This window comes from Schistocerca nitens, chromosome 1, assembly GCF_023898315.1.
Source record: "Schistocerca nitens isolate TAMUIC-IGC-003100 chromosome 1, iqSchNite1.1, whole genome shotgun sequence".
NCBI lineage: Eukaryota > Metazoa > Arthropoda > Insecta > Orthoptera > Acrididae > Schistocerca > Schistocerca nitens.
This window is the reverse complement of record NC_064614.1, coordinates 953207551-953227851: the sequence shown is the minus strand read 5'-3', so window position 1 is coordinate 953227851 and position 20301 is coordinate 953207551. Positions and strand designations below refer to the sequence as shown.

At 41.5% G+C, this 20301-nt stretch overlaps 1 protein-coding gene across 1 annotated transcript in view; it reads left to right on the top strand.

The window, feature by feature from the left end:
* The window catches only part of LOC126194677 (guanine nucleotide exchange factor DBS-like), a 373302-nt gene that overhangs the window by 149727 nt on the left and 203274 nt on the right, over positions 1 to 20301 (top strand). The gene's annotated exons all lie outside the window — the stretch shown is intronic.

The following is a 20301-nucleotide window of genomic DNA, read 5'->3' as shown; positions in this document are numbered from 1 at the left end:
GCATCTAGATCTCCCCCCCCCCCTCCCCCACCTCCCCTGCTCCTGTGGTGCCCTTTTTCCATACCATTATTTATGCTTTGTCTGTTCTTCTTCCTTCTGGACTCCATCTCACAGCGTATAATCTACCTGCATCTGTTCAGACTTACATTCACCATTTATAGTGCCATAATTTTCACACTTATGTTCACTTTCTATGTAGTCAACACTCTGTGTCATTCAACCCTGATCTGTGCACTCTCACAAAGTCTCTAGCCCATAATGTATTGACAGTCTGCGAAATTCACTCGTTTCTTTTTAGGGAAGCAAGTCTGTTGGATAGCTGTTTGCAGATTCAAGTTAACATTGGGTAAGAGCAGGACTACACCCACCCTTCCCTTTTTCTTCGTTGCTAAGCGAAGCATGCAACCTATTCTCTGAGCATGTTGTGCAACAGCCTAGCAAAAATTTTGACAATTTGGAATCATTTAGCTTGTTATTAAGGTGGTTCAGAAATGGGCGAATGTAATTAATCTTGAGTCTGAAGCTCCTCAGTTCAATAGTTTTCACAAGAGCTGATGTTTTAAACAAGTTTCACATCCACTGAAATGTGTAGATGCAAAGTTGAAATTTTAACAGCACATAGATTTTTAGTATAAAAATGTTCCGTAGAAGTTTCTGTGGAGTTACGTTAAATATTTTGCAAGTTATAATTGGTTTACCAAAATTTTACATCCACTGAAATTTGAAGCTACAGAAGTGAAATTGTAATAGTAGATATCTTTAGCGTAAAACATTTTATGGAAGTTTCTGTAGTGTTATAGTCAATATTTTCAAACTATTTCCGTATATTGTGGATTTTTGATGATAATGTAAAGTGTAACAGATTATCTAAAAAAACATCCAAACAGGCCTTGGAAGGCCCCATTGGCAATGACCGACTGCCATGTCATCCTCTGCCAATAGGCATTACTGGATGCGAGGGTATGGAGGGGTATGTGGTCAGCACACTGCTCTCCTGGTAGTTGTCAGCTTTCGTGACCAGAGCCACTGCTTCTTGACCATGTAGCTCCTCAGTTTGCCTCACAAGGGCTGAGTGCAGGCCGCTTGCCAACAGCCCTCGACATACTGGATGGTCACCCATCCAAGAGCTAACCAAGCCCAGCAGTGATGATAGGATCTTCGGTGATGTGATAGGAATGGGTGTTACCATTGTGGCAAGGCCGTTGGCACAGATTATCTACTCTTTAGACTTAAGTTATGTTCTACAGGAGCATATTCTCGCAATAAAATAATGAAGATGTACACAATTGGAAGGAAATTAATGTATTATTAAAGGGTACAGCGATGACAGAAAGCCCATTTCAAAAGACAATGACTGCTCCAAATTCTACTTAGAAGTAGAAGTGGGAATCAGAATTTAAACAGCATGTTCTTTAAACATCTATTTACTACGTGAAAGGTCAGGAAGTTGGTGTAATCCCAAATGGGACAGTTATTAGGAATGGGATGCCGCAAAAATGATGCTTTTGAAGCACAGAGTTGGGTGCACTGATGAGCCAGAAGTGATTATTTCATTTTCCTGTGCCAAGGATATATTAGTAGCTCCACCAGCACACTGATCATGCTGCAAGTGTCACCCAGTGTGGTCTCTCTTCCACCTTTGTGCCTTTCCACCTTGATGATGATGATGTTTTGGTTTGTGGGGCACTCAACTGCACAGTTATCAGCACCCTTACAAATTCCCAGCCTTTGCTCAGTTCGATCTCGCCACTTTTATGAATGATGATGAAATGTCATCTCAAGGCAAGTGAAAATCCCTGACCCTGCCAGGTATCAAACCCAGGACCCCGTGCTCGGGAAGCGAGAGTGCAACCGCAAGACCACGAGCTGCGGACCTTTCCCATAAGATATTAGGTCCAAAATCCAGCATCTTGAGGCAAGTGAGCATGGTAGCCATCCTATTGTGGGGGGGGGGGGGTTCCTCATGTACCTGCACGACAGCATGCCACTGACAGTGCATAGATCGCACTGTTCATGCATGGGCTGATACCTCCATGTGTGTGTCAAGGGGGACATACCAATTGTGATGGACTCAGCAACTCCAAGCATTGGATTACTCGCCAGGTAGCCATTGATGAGGCTGGGTGGCGCCCATGGGGAGAGCCCGCATTTGGAATGGGTGGCACCGTGGTGGATTACTTGAGTATAAAGCAGATGAAACTTTCTCCCGCTGCTGGTCACATGGCCCCAATGGTCTCTTCTGAAGGAAAGTACTTGTTTAACGCAGTGAGATATGAACCCAAAATGTTTTTCCCTGGCTGTGCAGTGAGAGGAACATCAGGCCAAGCAACAAGCAGAGCAACACTCTCCCAATACCTAGTTTGTATAAGGACAAATGGGGATTCTTTTTGGCCACACAGCCTTATTCTTTGTAGAAGACAAGTTTGGGGAAGTTGCAGCCATCTCCATAATGAAGAGTGAGTCAATTTTGATTAAAACAGCATCCCCATGGGCATTGCTTGCTTGTAACAACCTGAGTAACGTTCTGGTGACTATCACTCCCCATAATAGTCTCAACATTGTTAAAGGCATCATTTTCCATTGTCACTTCCTCTTGCAGTCTGATGATGAGCTATGTGCCAACTTGGAGTGCTGGGGTATACACTTTGTTGTGTCCATAGGGACCCAAAGGACAATAGGTTTGTTATTGTGGCCTTCATCTTGGCCTTTGAGGGCGATTCAAATGTTAGCCCCCCCCCCCCCCCCCCCCCACACACACACACACACACACACATGGTACTTCAAATGTATATCTATGAAATTCGAGCACATGTCTTTGCGTTGCTTGCCAGCCCAATCTGTAAGGATTGTGGACAACCACTGCATGTGAACATTCCTTGTGCTCCTGCCTCCTCTGTGTCAGCTGTGGAGAGCACAACTCTCCATGCTTACCAGACTGTGCTGTCTTTCAGAGAGAGAGAAATGTACAAGAATATAAGACTCTGGACAGGCTGATATACCAAGAGGCTAAGAAAGAGTATGAGCATCTACATTCTCCATGTGTGACGATGTCATGCTCTACAACAATGATGACATCATCCTCTTTACTGATAGTACTCTCCTCCCTTATGCATCCTACAGTGAGCACTAAGGGCTGCTCAACTGTGCATGTCCCACTCATGGCTGAGGGCTCTCCTTCTGTTGCTTCACCTACACCCAATTTGGGAGCTATGGCTTGCCACCCACCAGAGACACACTGCCCATCTCCCAGCTGGAGATGCATCATCCACATCCAGCTTTTCACGCCAGGAAGGAATCCTTGGGACACTCCTCTTAAAGATTTTTGCCAGTCTGCAATTGGATACCACCCAGTGGCTGAAAGAACCACAGGCTCCTGGTCATGGGGCTTCCTATTCTTCTTCCATCCCTGAAACTAATTCAGGTAAGTCTTCCAAAATGAAGGAAGTTCCAGTAGCCCCCATACCACCAGATCCCAAATGTCCTGCTTCTGTGGATGCGGCAGCGACCTCATTGGCCTGTGAGGCTCCAGATGGCTCTGTACAACATGTCTCAAAACCTATGTGTCTTGTTACTATACCTCTCAGCCAGTGGCATTAGGTTACCATGGCACATAACCTGCCTCCTTGGCCCGTTCCCACCCTCACAGTACACCGACAGCACGATTTTCCAGTGGAGTTGTTTTTTCAACCAAATAACTGAGCTACATCATCTCTTAAGCTCCTCTCCTGCCTTCTGCATTGCCCTTCAGAAAACTTGGTTTTCAGCAACATGGACTCGTGCCCTTTGTGGCTACTGGGGATATTTTAAGAATCACACCAATTATTATAGGGTGTCGGGTGGAGTTTGCGGGTGGATTCAGTGAACTTGTGCCTCTTGATATAACTTGTGAAGCTGTGGCTATTTGAGTAAGGGCATTTCGGGATTTTACCACCTGTAATGTTTATCTCCCTCCTGATAATGGAGAGCCTCAGAACTTAATGTCTGCATTGGTTTCTCAACTCCACCCACCTTTCCTAATCTTGGGTGGTTTCAATGTCCACAACCTTTCATGGGATGGAGCCATGATCACGAGCCATGGTAAAGACATAGAAAACTTACTGACAGATCTCGACCTCTTTCTCTTGAATACTGGTGCCTCCAAACACTTCACTGTGGCACATGGAACTTACTCGGTCATAGCCCTGCTCTTCTCCCATCCATCCACCGGAGAGTCCACGATTACCTGTATGGTAGAGACCACTATCCAGTCCTCCTGTCTGTCCCTCCCTCAGTGTCACCACCCTGGGTGCCCACCTAGATGGGGTGTACACAATGCTGACTGGGATGCTTTCATCTCTACTGTTGTTCTGAGCTCTCCAATGAATTTAAGCATTGACAAGGCTGTACAGAATCCTCTATCCTTCAGGATCACCCCATCAGAAGGTACTACCTTGGTGGACCTCGGAAATTGCTGAGGCCATTAGAGAGTGTAAGCAAGCTGTCCAGCACCGTAAGCAGCATCCATCGATCGAGCACATCATTACCTTTAAATGGCTCTGTGCCCAGATCTGCCACTTAGTAAAATAACAGTAGCAAGAGTGCTGGGAATGTTATGTTTCAACCACTGGAACATGTACACCTCCTCCACAGGTCTGGATGAAGATCAGATGCCTGTATGTATACCAGTCCCATGCAGGTGCACTTGGCATTTCCTTGAATGGTGCTGTTTTCCATGACCCAGATGCCGTAGCTGAACATTTTGTTCTGTATTATGCTCAAGCCTCTGCATCTAAGAACTACCAATCTGCCTTTCTTGTCCTTAAAGAGAATGGAGTGATTGCACTTATCTTTCAATACACACCACCTGGAGCCCTATAATGCTCCATTCAGTGAGTGGGAATTCTTTAGTGCCCTAGCCCTTTTCCCTGATAAAGCTCCAGGGCTAGATCCCATCCACACCCAAATGCCCAAACTTGTATCAGTGTCCAACTCACAAACAGCCTTGGATACAGGACGGGGTCAACAATATTCGAGGAATAACCGACAAAGAAAGCAAGTTATGTAAATTACTCAAAGAGAGGAAAGTGGACATTGCAATAATATCAGAAACTAAGAAAAAACCAAAAGGAACAAGAGATTTGACAGACTACTGGATGTCTTACAGTGGCATCCCACAAAGAAAACGAGCCAGTGCTGGAGTAGCGATTTTAGTTAATGGAAAGATTTGTGAATACAGATTCATAAATGAAAGAATAATGACAGTCAGATTTCAAATTCCAAGGCGTCATGTAACAGTTATACGTGTCTACAGCCCAGAAGAGGGAAGGAAGGATGATACTAATTCTTTTTATCATGATCTTCAGAAAAAAGTTAACAATAACAACAAAACAGATCATGTTGTCATCACTGGCGATTTTAATGCAACAATTGGAAATCTACCAGTACCAGGAATAGGAGGACTATTTGGAGAAAAGGCCCTTAATAATAAGGACATGAACTATGTCAGTTTGCCTCCATCAACAATTTTAAAATTATTAACACATTTTATAGAAGGAAAGACATTCACAAGTTTACATGGAGTGCACGAGGATTAAGGTCTGTGATTGATTACATACTAAATAATGATAAAATGAAGAGTCTTGTGCAACGTATATGTATTTATAGTGTCAGTTGCACACAGTCTCTGGCCAATTTATTTAGACAAACTACAGTTTTTAAGCAGATTATGATTTTTGTTTAACGAAATTTGTTTTTTTAATACATAAATTGTGATAAAATGATTATGTGTAGTCTACTTCATAACTAAAGTGATATAACAAATAAACAAAATGTAGTATTTGTTGAAAATATTTTGTTTCAATAATTACGACAAAAATTAAAATATTGTGAAAGCGAAAACATTAGTTTTAATACCTTGTTGAGCCAACTTTTGCAGCTATGAGAGCCTTAATACAATGTGGCGTGCTGTCAATGCAGGACTGTGTTGTGTCCTGCATGTGTGGATGATAATACCACACATGGAAGATCTTCTCTAAGAGCTGTGTTTTTCTTGTGATGACATCTTTTGCCATCTCCCTCTTCATTAGTTCCCATACATTTTCTATGGGGCTCAGGGTCGGGGCTATTACCTGGCCAGTCTAACAGAGGGATATTTTGTTCCATCATAAAGGATTTAACTGATCTGGCTGTGTGATGGAGCTCCATTGTGCATAAAGATAAATGGTTCCCCATTTGGGAACCATTCTCTGAGCTGTGGTATTTTGCAGGACTTCCTTGTACTGGTCTTGCTCATTATGCCTTTAACCATGTAAAGATGTCCTGTACCCGTGCCACAGATGACAGACCAAATCATCACCTTAGTTGTGTATTTTAAGGTCTGAATAATGCAGACTGAATGAAATTTTTCTCCTGTTTGATGGCCCACATACTGAGATTTGTTAGTTAAAATTTCAATCATGCTTTCATCGCTGAAGCATATCTGTAAAAATCAAGAAACATAATATACTATGAGTAAATGTTCATAGATTATATCATATTGTAAATAATAATCTTAAAGTTAAATTACCAATCTCCAGAAGTCTGCATCCTTATCACACCACTGTTTAGCCCACTTCAGACACTTTACATTCATTGTGGCTGTTAACTTTGGCTTTCTAGCTGGTTGATAGACCTTGAAATCAATATACTTCAACTTTCTGCGAACAGTGTGTTCAAATGTATTCACATTAGCCTCTTCCAGTTGAGATTTTATCTGTTTTGTTTCTGCAATTCTGTTTTCTGTGCAAATTCTTTTGAGAAATCTTTCTGACCTTGGTGTGAAATTGGTTTTATTACACATTTATTCTTCCCTTTGGGGCTCTATTCTTCATCTGAATCAATTTTCTTTTTTATGCGCCTCACGCTAGGTTCTGACGTTTCCAACCTTTGTGAAATTTCCCGATTGGAATACATTTTCGTATTAACGAGGGCTTTGACCTCAGCTTTTTTATGTGGTGAAATGTCCCCTCTTTTACCCATTTTTAAAGGTCACAGTTAGTCATATCTGGCTGTTAAAAAATCAGTTATGATGTCGATATTACGAAATTGATAATCAAAGCGGACAAAGTATTACACCAGTTACACATGAGAACGCCACAGAACAGGTCCTTTCCTCTGCACTCTACTCTGCTCATTGATGCCTACAATTAGTCAACAATCCAATGTCATGTAGCAACAATAGATACAAAATTCAACAATGTAATAAGTGCCCTGAATAATTGTCATAAATTTTCCAATTAATTGCATTAAATATTGTACTCAACATGTAATTATTACAAATAACATTAAAAATGTGCAGTGTGTCTAATAATTTGGCCAGGAACTGTAGGTAGTGACCAATTCCTTCTAAGCAGTAAGATATGGTTACTATCAAAATGGAAGAAGACAAAGAAACTCCAAAAGAAGCCACAACAAGAGTTGTTCATAGTACATCTCCCGTCAGAATATAGTATTAGGAAACTTTATCTGTACAGACTCCAAGAAAAGCTTGCTTCACTAACACTCAACAAAGACATCGATATAGAATGGAATAATATCAAAACCAGCATCATTGAAGCAGCGTCAGAAGCACTTGGTAAAAGGAAGAAAACAGATGGGGAAAAGAGACTCATAATTTGGTATACAAAAATTAAAGAAACCATTAAAGAAAAACAAATAGCCGATATGAAGTTTCTACAGACAAAAAACATCAGACAGCTGGGAAATATATAAAATAAAAAGGAATGCTACAACACGAACAGCACAAAAAGCACACAAAGAGTCGAGGGACTCATTCATAAGTGTCTCTTAGAACATGATGTACTTGATAGACAGCAGTGTGCATACAAGATCATGAAAGCCCTCAAAAGACACTGCCTTTCTGAACATTATACCCAGTGAACAATGGCTAAATCATTATTCAGATTTGTGGTGTACATAGAAGGACGAAGATGACTCTGAAGAAAGTATGTACATGAAACAGTAGATCCAATTACTATGGATGAACTACAACTGGCTTTTAAAGGTCTGAAGAACAGAAAAGCTATTGGACTAGATGGAATAAATGCAGAGCTAACCAATTAGGGAGGATTACCACTAGATAAGACTTTTACAACTAATAAATGAACGTTGGTCGAACTGCAAGATCCCAGACCCTTGGTATACAGCAGAAGTAATCTCTCTGTTTCAAAACGGGAAACGTAGTGACTGCAAAAACTATCATGGCATATGTCTTCTAAACATTGGCTACAAACTATATGCAAAGATCACCAGTAACCACATGAAGAATACCACAGAAGCTATTATTCCTGAAGAGCAAAATGGATTTAGATCAGGTCATTCATACACAGACAATGTGTTTGTAATTAAAAACATCGTAGAAAAACAGAGAATTTAATGTAGAAATCCATATGCTTGAGAAGTTTTTTCTACTGTGTGAGCCATGATAGCCTATGGAAGATTATGTCTGAATGTAGATTTCCTTATCACTTAATAGAGGTAGTGAAAAGTCTTTATAAAACGGTACGCACTGTAATAAACACAGGTTGGAATTGATTATAAGAAATAATTATTAACCAAGGCGTTAGACAAGGGTGTGGCGTATCACCTACCCTTTTTAATATTTATGTTGACTTCATTCTTCACAAATGGAAATAAAGTAAACAAAGGAATTAAGATAACGAATGAGGAACACCAGTGTGTACTTTTGTTTGCTGATGGAGTTGTTGTTATTCCAAAGAATGAAGATGACCTCCAAAGATTAATATACCAGCTGAACAAAATTTGCAAGAAGTACAACTTTAAAATTTCTAGCAAAAAAAAGAAAAAGTGGAAATAAAATTTGAACAGCAGACATGAGGTAGCTATGACGAACGAAGGGCTGCACAAGAACAGCTATATGAGTAGAAACAAAGATATTAGAACAGAATTAAATATTTTCAGCAGGAATCAAAAAATCCAAAAATATCCTGAAGATTGGAAACATCACCTCATGAGATTGCCAGGTCACAAAATTCCTCAAAAGATCCTGAACTAGAAGCTGAATGGGAAAAGAGATATTGGAAGATCTAGAAAAAGGTGGGAATGATTTTGTATGAGAGTTCAAAGCAGGCAACTGCCTAATCCTTAACAGGACAATGATGATGATGATGATCTGTCAGCAGACTGTCAGCATCATATCCTTACTATCTTCAGCTGTACCTAGAACAAGGGTGAGTTCCCTTCCCAATTGTGAGAAAGCACCATCGTCCTGGTACTGAAACTGGACAAACATCCTCTACAGATGGAAAGCAATTGTCCTATTAGTCTCACCAATGTTCTCTGTAAGTTGCTCAAACACATTGTGAGCCAGTAGCTGTGTTGGCTCCTTGAGTCTCTGGGCCTTCTGGCTCAGTCCTAGGACAGTTTTCTGCAAGGCTGTTCCACTGGTGATATTTTGGTTTACCTAGAGTTTGCCATCTGGACAGCTTTTGACTGACATCACAGCCATATTGTAGTCTTCTTCAATGTACAAAAGGCTTATGACATCAAATAGCAACACCACATCCTCGTAACCTTAGATTCGAGTGACGTCTCTGAAACCCACTTCAGATTTTGTCCAGAACCTCTTGTCACACCACACTTTCTTCTTTTGAGTTGGTGGTCTAGCAGTGACTGTAGGGTTCTTCAATATCACCTTCCTTGTATGCTGATTATTTTTGCTTTTACTATTGCTCCTCTAGTGTGGGTGTTGCTGCATGCCAACTACAGTGTGCCATTCAAAAGGTACTGTCAGGGACCCTATAATGAATCCTCCTCCTCTAACATTACCTTTTTTTTATAGAGATACCCCTTTTCATTTATACTACCAATTCTTGTTTCGATAGACGTTATCTCAACTGTTTCACTGAAAGAATTCATATGATTTTTTATATGATGTACTAAATTTCAAGCTATAAAATGTATAAAAAAGAAATTAATCTGTTACAATCGATATGTACTAACAGTTAAAGTTACTCTTCTTTCAAGAATAATCGAAACTACAATATTTCTGGCATACTTGAAATTCATTTTATTAATTGTGCAATCTAACGCTAATTATTAAATTTGTTTCTAGATTTATTTATGAAATAATGATATGATTTGGTAAAGATTCTTCCCCTGTGTAGAAAGTTTGTAAACTCTTTTGCTTTGTGAACTCTTTGGAAATTGTGGCTACTGCAGAATGTTAAGAAGTGGTGGGCATGCCTCTGATGGAAACACACCTATTTTGTTAAACTTGTCAACAACAATGTAATTATTGGTTTTTTAAATGGGGAAATTGTAAAGTCAGTGTGATTTAGAAGACTGGGATAAAACAAAGATATTTATAGCAACATGCAAATCTTCATCAGTTATTTAGTGCAACAAGAACCCGCAACGTTAAATCAAAATTTTCAGCAGCGAGATGTACGCCTAGACACAACAAGATTTTGAGCCAGCAACAACTACTTTCAGTTTTCCAGCACCAAAACTTGCGCCTTGCATTTCTGTCGCTATTGGACTGTTCATCCACAACCAGAACCTTATCTTGATGACCAATTACTCAATGTGGTGAAGACTTGTAACTTTTTGGGAGTGCTCTTCAATGCCTGGCTGATGGCTTCTCCATCTTTGTCAACCTAAGCAGATGTGCTGGCTATGCCTTAATGCACTTCGCTGCCTCAGAAACAGCAGCTGAGATGCAGATTGCACTAGCATTGTGCAGTTTTACACAAGCCCTGATCCTGTCCCACCTTGATTATGGGAGTCTGGCATACAATTTGGCATCACCCTCAGCATCGCAGTCACTGGACCCAATACACCACTAAGGGATCCAATTTGCAACATTGTCCTTTTGAATTAGCCCTGTGTACAGCCTAATTGTGGAGGATGGGGTTCCACCTCTACAGATCAGGTGCCTACAAAAGCTACTCAGTTACGCTATACATGTTTGTGGCTCTCTAAAGCATCCAAACTACCTTGTCCTTTTTCCAAGTTGGAGATCCACCTCTCACAACAGAGATCCAGGACTGGGGTCACAATTGCAACTTGACCATAGTGTCTCTGCTCTGAACTCAAATTCCCCCACTGTCATCTCTTGTCAGGGAGCAATTGCGTACGCCCGCATGGATATACTCCAATCTCTGTTCTGTCTTGATTTATCCTTTGTTCTGAAAGATTCAGTTGACCCCCTGGTGTTTTGCCATGTGTTACTGGCTATCCTTGATGAATTTTCAGATTTGGAAGTGGTATACACTGATGGGTCAATGTCTGATGGACAAACCGGTTTTGCACACACACACACATACAATGTGCAGTGAACTACGCTCTTTGCCGAGGTGTATTCAGTGTCTCCACTGCCAAATTGGTGACCATCAAACGAGCCCTTTGTCATGCTTGTTTACGCACTGGCAAGATATTTCTAATCTGTAGTGACTTCAGAGCAGCCTTTAGGCTGCAGAGCAGTGCTATTCCCATCACCCATTAGTCACGATGATCCAGGATCTTCTATCTGACCTCGATCAAGCTAGACAGCCAGTTGTCTTTGTTTGGACCCCTGGCCATGTTGGGATTTCAGGGAATGAACATGCTGACTGCTCTGCAAAGTTAGCTACCAGGATGCTGAATTTTCAAATGGGAGACACAGAAATGGACCTTCGGTCAACTCTGTGCATGAATTGTTTGGTGTCTGGAACTCAGAATGGTTTGCTCTGGACTCCTCAAACAACCTGAGGGCAATAAAGAAGACCATGACAGTGTGGCTGTCTTCCCTTCACACTTCCCGCAAGGAATCCACTGTCATTTGTTGGCTACACATTGGCCACACTTGACTGACCCACAGCCACACACTCTGACATGAAGACCCACCTTATTGCCGATGATGTACCTGCATGATGGTTGCCCACAGTCTAATAGACTGCCCAAATTTGGCTGTTTTAATGCAATATATTAAACTTCCTGAGATGCTGTTTCTGGTGCTGGTGGATGATGCCAAAGTGGCTGACCTGGTTTTATGTTTCACTCGTGAAGAAAGTTTCTACTTATTTATATAAGGTGGGGCACTTTGGCCTCATTGACCACATTGACCACCTGATGTGGTGCAGGGGCCTGTGATGGCCCTTGCCCAGCAGTCTGGCCTGACCCCTATCCTTCCCACCTTTTTTTATTCTCCTTATTCTTTTACATTTGGTGTTTTTAATGTTTTGTCCTTTCTTAATTTTCATCATCTTGTCTGTGTTGCTCATTTTCTTGAGCTAACATAATTTGAGGTGGTGCTAGTGGGATGCAGAGGATGTCTCGTCCACCGCATACCATGCTCTAGGGACCTCCAGCTGCATTCTGCACAGAGTGGCTTGCCCATCTTACCCCCTATCACTCCTCTCCTATTTCTCTGTGATTTTATCTTTGTCCTATTGTATCTTGCTTACAACTGGTCTTCCCAGGAGTTGCTTTTTGTATCCTCCTCCCGAGGGTTATTTCTGGTTCAGTACATATAGGATGAAGGGTCTGATGACCTCACAGTTTGGTCCCTTAATCTCCAACAACCAGCCAGCAGTATATTGCAGTCAGCCAGGGAACAAGTATCAGTGTTGGGATTACATGATGTATTCATTTGTGATGGTAGTTGCAACTGTGTGCATGGGCCTTGACTGGCTATTACAACAGAACTTTGTTATCGTGAGAAAGACCATGGTCATACTTGATTTGCATTCTATAGAACTGAAGTTTTTGTGTGAACATTAGATAAACATTTGCCTCATCCATTGCTATGTAGCGAGTTTTTGTGTCCTGTTTGGTACTGCTCTTATTAAAATCCACATAGCAAGTAGAGCATTAAACCTTCCAGTTCTAGGGAAGCTAAACTGTCTAGGGTTAGTCCAGCTGATGTTTTATAGAGACATAATTTGTAGAACTGTGAATAGGATCTGTTCCTGAACTGTAGTAGGTGTGGTGCGTGTGATACAAAAACTATTCGAATATTTGGATTTTTTCTTGTAAAAGTAGTTACATGATTTCAGTATCTACTTCCTCAGTACCCCACAGTATCACTTAAGAGTTCCTTTTCAACTTTGGAGAGCAGATAATATCAATAAGTGGAATGCAGGCTAAAGGTTACCAATTTTCCACAATTTTCAGGTTACATTTGTCAGTAGTTTACAGGCCCTTATTAAGTGAGTGACTATATATATTATGATAAAAATGAATAGACTAAAATGGAAATCCAACCATCCACACCACCACATATTCTGCAGCGGTGTTAATACCAGCTTGTTTGGATAGGGTTTCAATGCTTGCGTAGTTACATACCCAAAGTACTCGTGTTTGACCTGTGTAAAATTACAGAACATTTACACATACTCACTCATGTCTAAAATATATTCTTTTAAATCTATATGTATCTCCAGCAACATATTCATCATAAGAATCTCCACACTGTACCTCGTCCTATTAACCAATTGCATTTTGTCAATAGGGTCCAGTTATTAATGATAATTCATATGTGATGTGAAGCCGTATTTCCCATCGCTGGTGTGATGTTTCAAATGTCAGCACATCAGTCAAATATCTCCATGGTGTACGTACAGGCTGATTTGTGGAAACTCTAGCCAGCACTTCATTAAAATTCATGACGTGCTCTACCACCTGTCTGTGTCAGTTGTGGGAATGATCAACCTCCCTGATTCCTGAAGTGTGCTAACCTATTTAAGGAATGCAAAATCCAGTAACTAAAGGCCACACATTGCTTCTCATGTTCTGAAGCTTGAAAAAATATGATTGATTGCATCCAGTCTCAGTGATGTTGACCTTTGCCACTATTGTGGCCAGATACTCAAAATTACCTGGTGCATCTACTCCCTTGACAGGCTTCCCCTCTTCTTTCATTTCTACACCCACAGGGGATAAGCCGTCACAAGAATCTCAATTGCCAAAAGTTGTGAGAGAGAAGAAAGTGAAGGAGGAGGAGGAGGAGGAGGAGGAGGAGGAGGAGGAGAAGGAGAAGGAGTCTTGGAAGAAAGCTACTCCAGTGACCCCAGAGGCATCAGATCCCACCACACTTTTGGACTCTGAACAGATGTTTGTTGATGTTGTTCCACCCCAATGGTGACACAGTAATTGTGGGGCATGACCTGCCATCATCATCCCTTTACACCTAACCTGGACACCTTCAACATGATGACACAGTGAAAATTGCAATGGATATTACTATCACCTGATGGAACTGCAATAACTAATTTCCAAAAGTTATGTTATCTGCGTTGCTCTCCAAGAAACACACTTCAATGATGAACATTCCCCATTGAGGTCACTGTGCATTCTGTCAAAACCATACTGGTCCTGAGAGTGTGTGTGAATGGGTCTGTATGTTGATTCACACAGTTGTCATTGATGTTTGGATTTATGTCCTTACAAAATTGGAAACAATAGCCATGGAAGTGCAAATGACCCCAGCAATCACAATTTGTAGTGTTTATTTATCTCCAGACAGGGTACTACTTACTTTAGATGACCACCTTAATCCAAGAACTCTCTCACTCCCTTTTCTTCTACTTGTGGATTTCATTGTGCACCACCCCATCTAGAGAAGTACCACTTTATTTGGTATGTGCCTTCTGACTGACCAGCTTCCTTCTGATCATCTCTCCACAATGTTGACACTCTTACCCATTTCAGTGCTGTCCATGGCACCTTTTCAGCTATTGAACTTATGATTTCTCCTCTCGGCTTTGTTACAATGAACACTACATGATGATATTTGTGACAGTGACAGCTTTTCGAGATCCGTCATTTCTTTATCCCCGCTGAATGGGCCAGTGACCATGTTAGGCTCTTTGAAGAGCCAGCTGACATTGTATCCCTCTGCTGTCACCTTCGCCCTCTGTATCAGAGTTCACCAATGACATTGTGGGAGATGTCTTCTGTGCTGTTTTACTTGCGCCACTGGAGCTGCTATTACACTTTCTACAGGCCACCTCCACTGTTGGCTGGTGCCATTGTCGGCCATAGGAATAGCAATAGCTATTCAGGATTATTGAGCGGCCTTGTGACATCTCAAGCAACATCTTTTGCAGATTTGCCCTCCATATTTTTAAATGGCTTCACACTAAGGCTCACTATCTGATTAAATACAGGAAGAAGGTATCCTGAAACAGCTATATCTTCTCCTTGGGAAGATATGCCTCTTCATCTCAGGTGTGGGCTAAGCACCTTAGTTCTTTCTGAATATTTTGCTGAACATTTTGCAACCCTCTTCATGTCAGTGTCACCATTCTCTTGTTACCCAGCTACCTTTCAAACACACAAATGACGAGTTGAAGAAATATGCCTATCATTCACCCCCCCCCCCCCCTCGTCACGCTCAATTATATAATGAAGTCTCTACTGATTCGAACTACTTCAGGCTCTTGACTCATCACACGTTGCCCGTCACAGGCCAAATTCAATTCATAATCAGATGACCCAATATCGGAATGTTACTAAAAGTCTCCATCTATTTGGATCTTCAACTGCATTTGCCTAAAAGGTGTATCCCCTTGACAATGGCCAGATAGTATTGTCATCCCAAATCTTAAACCTGGCAAAAGCCCAATGTCCATTGACAGCTGCTGCCATTTAGACTCACTAACATTCTCTGAAAACTGTGTGTGCAAATGGTAGCCCGATGATTATGCTCTGTTCTTGAATCACAAGGTCTTTTGTCCCCCTATCAGTGCACTTTGTGGGAGGGACAATTCACAACCAACCATCTGGTTAGGTTAAAAGCAGCAATCCAACAAGTTTTTTTATAAATGCTAACACCTGACTGCATTCTTTTTTTTCTACGTAAAGTGTATGACACTGCTTGGTACCATCAAACTTTACTTGCCATCCATGATGGGGGGTTCTGAGGCTCCTACTGATTTTTATTTGTTAGTAACTATCACATCAGTTGTTTTGGGTTAGAGTTGGTGTATCACTTGGCTCCTCACAGATCCGAGAGAACAGTGTCCTGCAGGGCTACTGAGTGAGATGGCATAGTGATTAGCACACTGGCCTCACAGCTGGAAGGCAAATGCTAGGATGGTTCCTTTGAAAGGGTGTGGTGGATTTCCTTCCCTGTCCTTCCCTAATCCAAGCCTCTGCTCCATCTCTAATGACCTCATTATCTATGTGACATTAAACACTGATCTCCTCCTCCTCCTCCTGCTGAGCTCCATGCTGATTGTTACACTCTTCTTCATCTCCATTGATGGGATACCACCATAGGAACATAAAAGTTGAACTCTCTTTGCTTCCTTGTCCACACCTCTTAGAGTGCAGATCATGCAAGTCTTCGCCATATTGACGTGGCCTGGGGCAAAGAGGCACTTCTGTGCTGGGTTTGGTTGCAATGATGGGACGTGGTGAGGATGCAGGCCACTCAGGAAATCAATGTCAGAGGCTCAAACATTTTATTAATATGCTACTACACGTGCAGCACTTGGTGTGGTTGACTTTTCATGCGCTACAATGGCCAGCTGTTTGCCAAGAAACTGGCCATGACATCTGTGCCCAGGAACGCTGACATGTACAAACCTACTCAACAGCGCATGCCCCACGGTCCTTGTTCTGGCATAACCACAAGCACAGGAATGAAGATGCAGTATGCAAGACCAGAGAAGGCGGTGAGGAAACATCGGCCAATGATGCGCAGAATTGGACTGCGCCGTGCTGAGAGTGACAGCTGGAAGAAGTGAATATAAGCATCGGTCCTGCTAGTCCCAGCCGCTCAGTTCGGCCCAGTCTGCAATGCACATTACTGCTACGCTATCAGATTGTCAGGATCTGTATCAAGTGCTTAGTTTGACTTTGTGTATAGCAAGAACTTTACTGTTTTCATGTTGCCTCTCGCTAGCAACATTTGCTGTAATCAAAGTTAACTATTGTCAATTTGCTTTCTAGAAATAAAACTACTAATGTTATTTGTTTGAATCGTTGTATAGCATTCCAAGAATGCAGCATCCTTTAGGCACCCTATAAGTGACGAATAGGCGAGATCCCACAATTCTCATTTGATGTGACCAAATCATCCTCCTCTAGGATGTCTAAATTCATTATTAACTTTCTGTTAGTTAGCTTTACCTCCTCGGGACCAAAATTATCCAAATTCATGGGTACCACTCACATGCTGCTTCTCTTCTGTACATATAATGCCTCTTATTACAAAAGTCTGCAGCTCATAGTCTAGTCGCTATCATTGCTACCTCTGGATCACAGGGTACCGGGTTCAATTCCTGGCCGGGTTGGGGATTTTCTCTGCCTGGGGACTGGGTGTTTGTGTTGTCCTCATCATTCCATCATCATTCATGAAAGTGGCTAGATTGGACTGTTTACAGATTGGGAATATGTACGGGTGCTGATGACCTGCGGTTGAATGCCCCACCAACCAAACATTGTCATCATCACCTCCTGCAGTGAATCTACTATACAGAACATATCAACAGGCTGCTCTGGTTCTACATTCGTGCAAAGTAGCTTTCCAGTGTTTTCTGGCACAATATCATGTGAATCAAGCAGTAGCGTTTTTGTTTGCAGCTTAACTGGTTTGCCCCTTAAGACAGATGAACTCTGCCTCAATACGTCATTGGTGATAGTTCTTTCTAGCTGGAATGTTGTCTCTCTGAGTTCTACTATACATTGCCAAAGGTCAGTTTTGGCATAATACTCTAACAGAAAGTCTAATCCCAAGATCATACAGTAACCTTTGCTTACACAAGGTACTACTTGCACACATTACTTAAACTAAACCACCCCAACCTGAAAATTCAATCTCACTGAATCTAATGTCTTAACCATCTCCCACCTCATACAACTTACAGCTCAATTGAGTCAGTCACTTCTGACCTACAAGATTCCGACTTGAGGCCGTTACCCCCCCCCCCCCCCTCTTGCGTCCAACTAAAACTTCTGTTCTCTGCCTTCCACAATTCCTACTATACCACATTCAACCTCTGCTTACGTATCTGTAGCATGAAAATTTAAAGAGGAAGTTGCCCAATGGACTTCGGGGTCCCTCTAGCTTTCAACATCTGTCCACTTCCCCGTAGTCTGTTGGCCATCATTACCCCTTCAGTCTCATTGATGGTGTCCATCCGTACCATTCTTACCCCATTGAGGCTACCGACATTGCCTCTGGACATGCTCTGCCCATCCACACACCAACACATCTCACATTAGTAGAAAAACTTCTCAGTTATCATGAACCCCTGTTGCCAAAGTTAATTTCTTTAAATTCTTTAGCCATTCAGACAGCAGCGTACATATCTTTCAACATACCTGTACAAACACTTCTTGACATATTGGACATCAGGCACCTCAGGAAGGCATTTTGTGCCCTGTGTTCGGCTTCATGGAGTATAATCCTATTTGCTTTGTCACTGTCCCCCAACTCATATGTTTGCCTGTTAATTTAATGTATCCCAACCGAAAAACTTTATACTGTCTCACTGTGCCACCCTGTCTCACAATGCCACTTAACTGTTTGTGGAAGAACCTTGAACTGTTGTGTTTTTCATACTGTTGTAGGAGGCCTTGTTTCAAATGATCAAATGTCCGCACATTTCTCATCCCCTCTCTATATCTGACAAAAGTTTTTACCTCCTGGAACAACCATAATTTTGCTACTTGCAATAACTGATCATCTGACCATCCTCCAATGTTTTATGATGATTACAGATCACTCAACAAAGACATTACTTCTCAATTGATGTGCCAAAAAACAGTGACTAAATTGGCGACAGCTGGCTCTGTCTGTTTCCAAAATTTGCTCTAGGAATTCTGACTCAACTGCAACACCTCTTGCTGGGCAAAACCCTATCCCAGACTCTGTCATTGTGGAACCTGCATCTCCACTGCACAAATAAGTATAACACATTATCAATCAACAATAGCTTATTCTCTCACAACTGCGAAACATTAATTTATACTCTACACCTCATTTTGAGCCATCTTGATTCAGTGCATTGCCTAGCCATACAGCCATACTGGTGACAAGTGAAACAGCCTATTGCCTCAACTCAGCACGAAGTGCAGTGTGCCCTAGCAGTTACAATGTGAACACCTTATGGGCTGCAAATACGATTCCCCAGTATTACCTCAAAATTGTGACATGTCAGCCGGTTCTAATGGCTCCATTAATATAGCCTTCAAATTTCAATGAATTTCTCGCCTAAACCCCATCTCCCTTGCACAATGTAGAAACAAAGAGTTTGTTCACTTACCCTACTGTGTGATCACACCGTGAACTGCAGATGTGATGATGTGCTGCATGGAGGTATGACGTCAAAACCAAGGCCCAGTCATCCCATTGGAAACTGTCTGAAGAGAGAAAAAAAAAAAAAAAAAAAAAAAAAGTTCGACAAGTTTAATCACATGTGAAGGTTATTCTCACTGTTTTCTTCGATTACAATGGGATAATGCCTCAAGAGTTCCAGCTGTACAGTCCATAAGGAGTACAATGTGGAAGTTGTGTACTGTTTGCATGGAACAGTCTGAAGAAAACAGCCAGAATGGTGGCAAAACTACCCATGGGAATTGCCTACAATAATGCTCTCATTCAAATCTCAATTCTTGTTTGTGAGTTTTTGGCAAAAAATAAAACTGTTATGTTGCCTCAGCCACCATATTTGCTGGACATGGGCGTTTTTGACTTCTTTCTATTCCCAAGGATGAGGAGAACCATGAAGGAACATCATTTTGCCACCACTGATGAGATAAAAACAGAATCGCTGAAGAAGCTGAACACCATAAAGAAAAGTGAAGATGCTGAGAAGCGATAGGCACAATAAAAAGATACACCACACAATCGTAGCTTTCGGCCATTAAGGCCTTTGATAGTAGTACACACACACACAGACACACACATACACACACACACACACACAATTATATTTGTGGGATGCAACAGATGACATGCTAAGTGGAGAAAGTATCAGATACACTAACTAACCTATAAATTGCAGACCCAACTCACTCATGAGAAATTGAACTTATTGACCTGCCAGTAGAAGGCGTTGGGAGACAAAAGAAATGGTGGGCATCAGAACAAGTTGCTTTTCTTACTACTTCAGTGAAGTTCACTGTTGTTAAATCTTTATTTCAGTATCTCAGATATTTGGTGAATTGTTACCTTTATTCCTTAAATTATAGGTATTCAGTAATGTATGAGTATACCTGGGTAAGTAAAACTGAGTTATCATCTCCGTGTGTATTCCACAAGAAACTTTTCATTGAGCATACTAACAGCATAATAAAATAATTAAATGAAAAATAGGACCAACAAGAATGTAA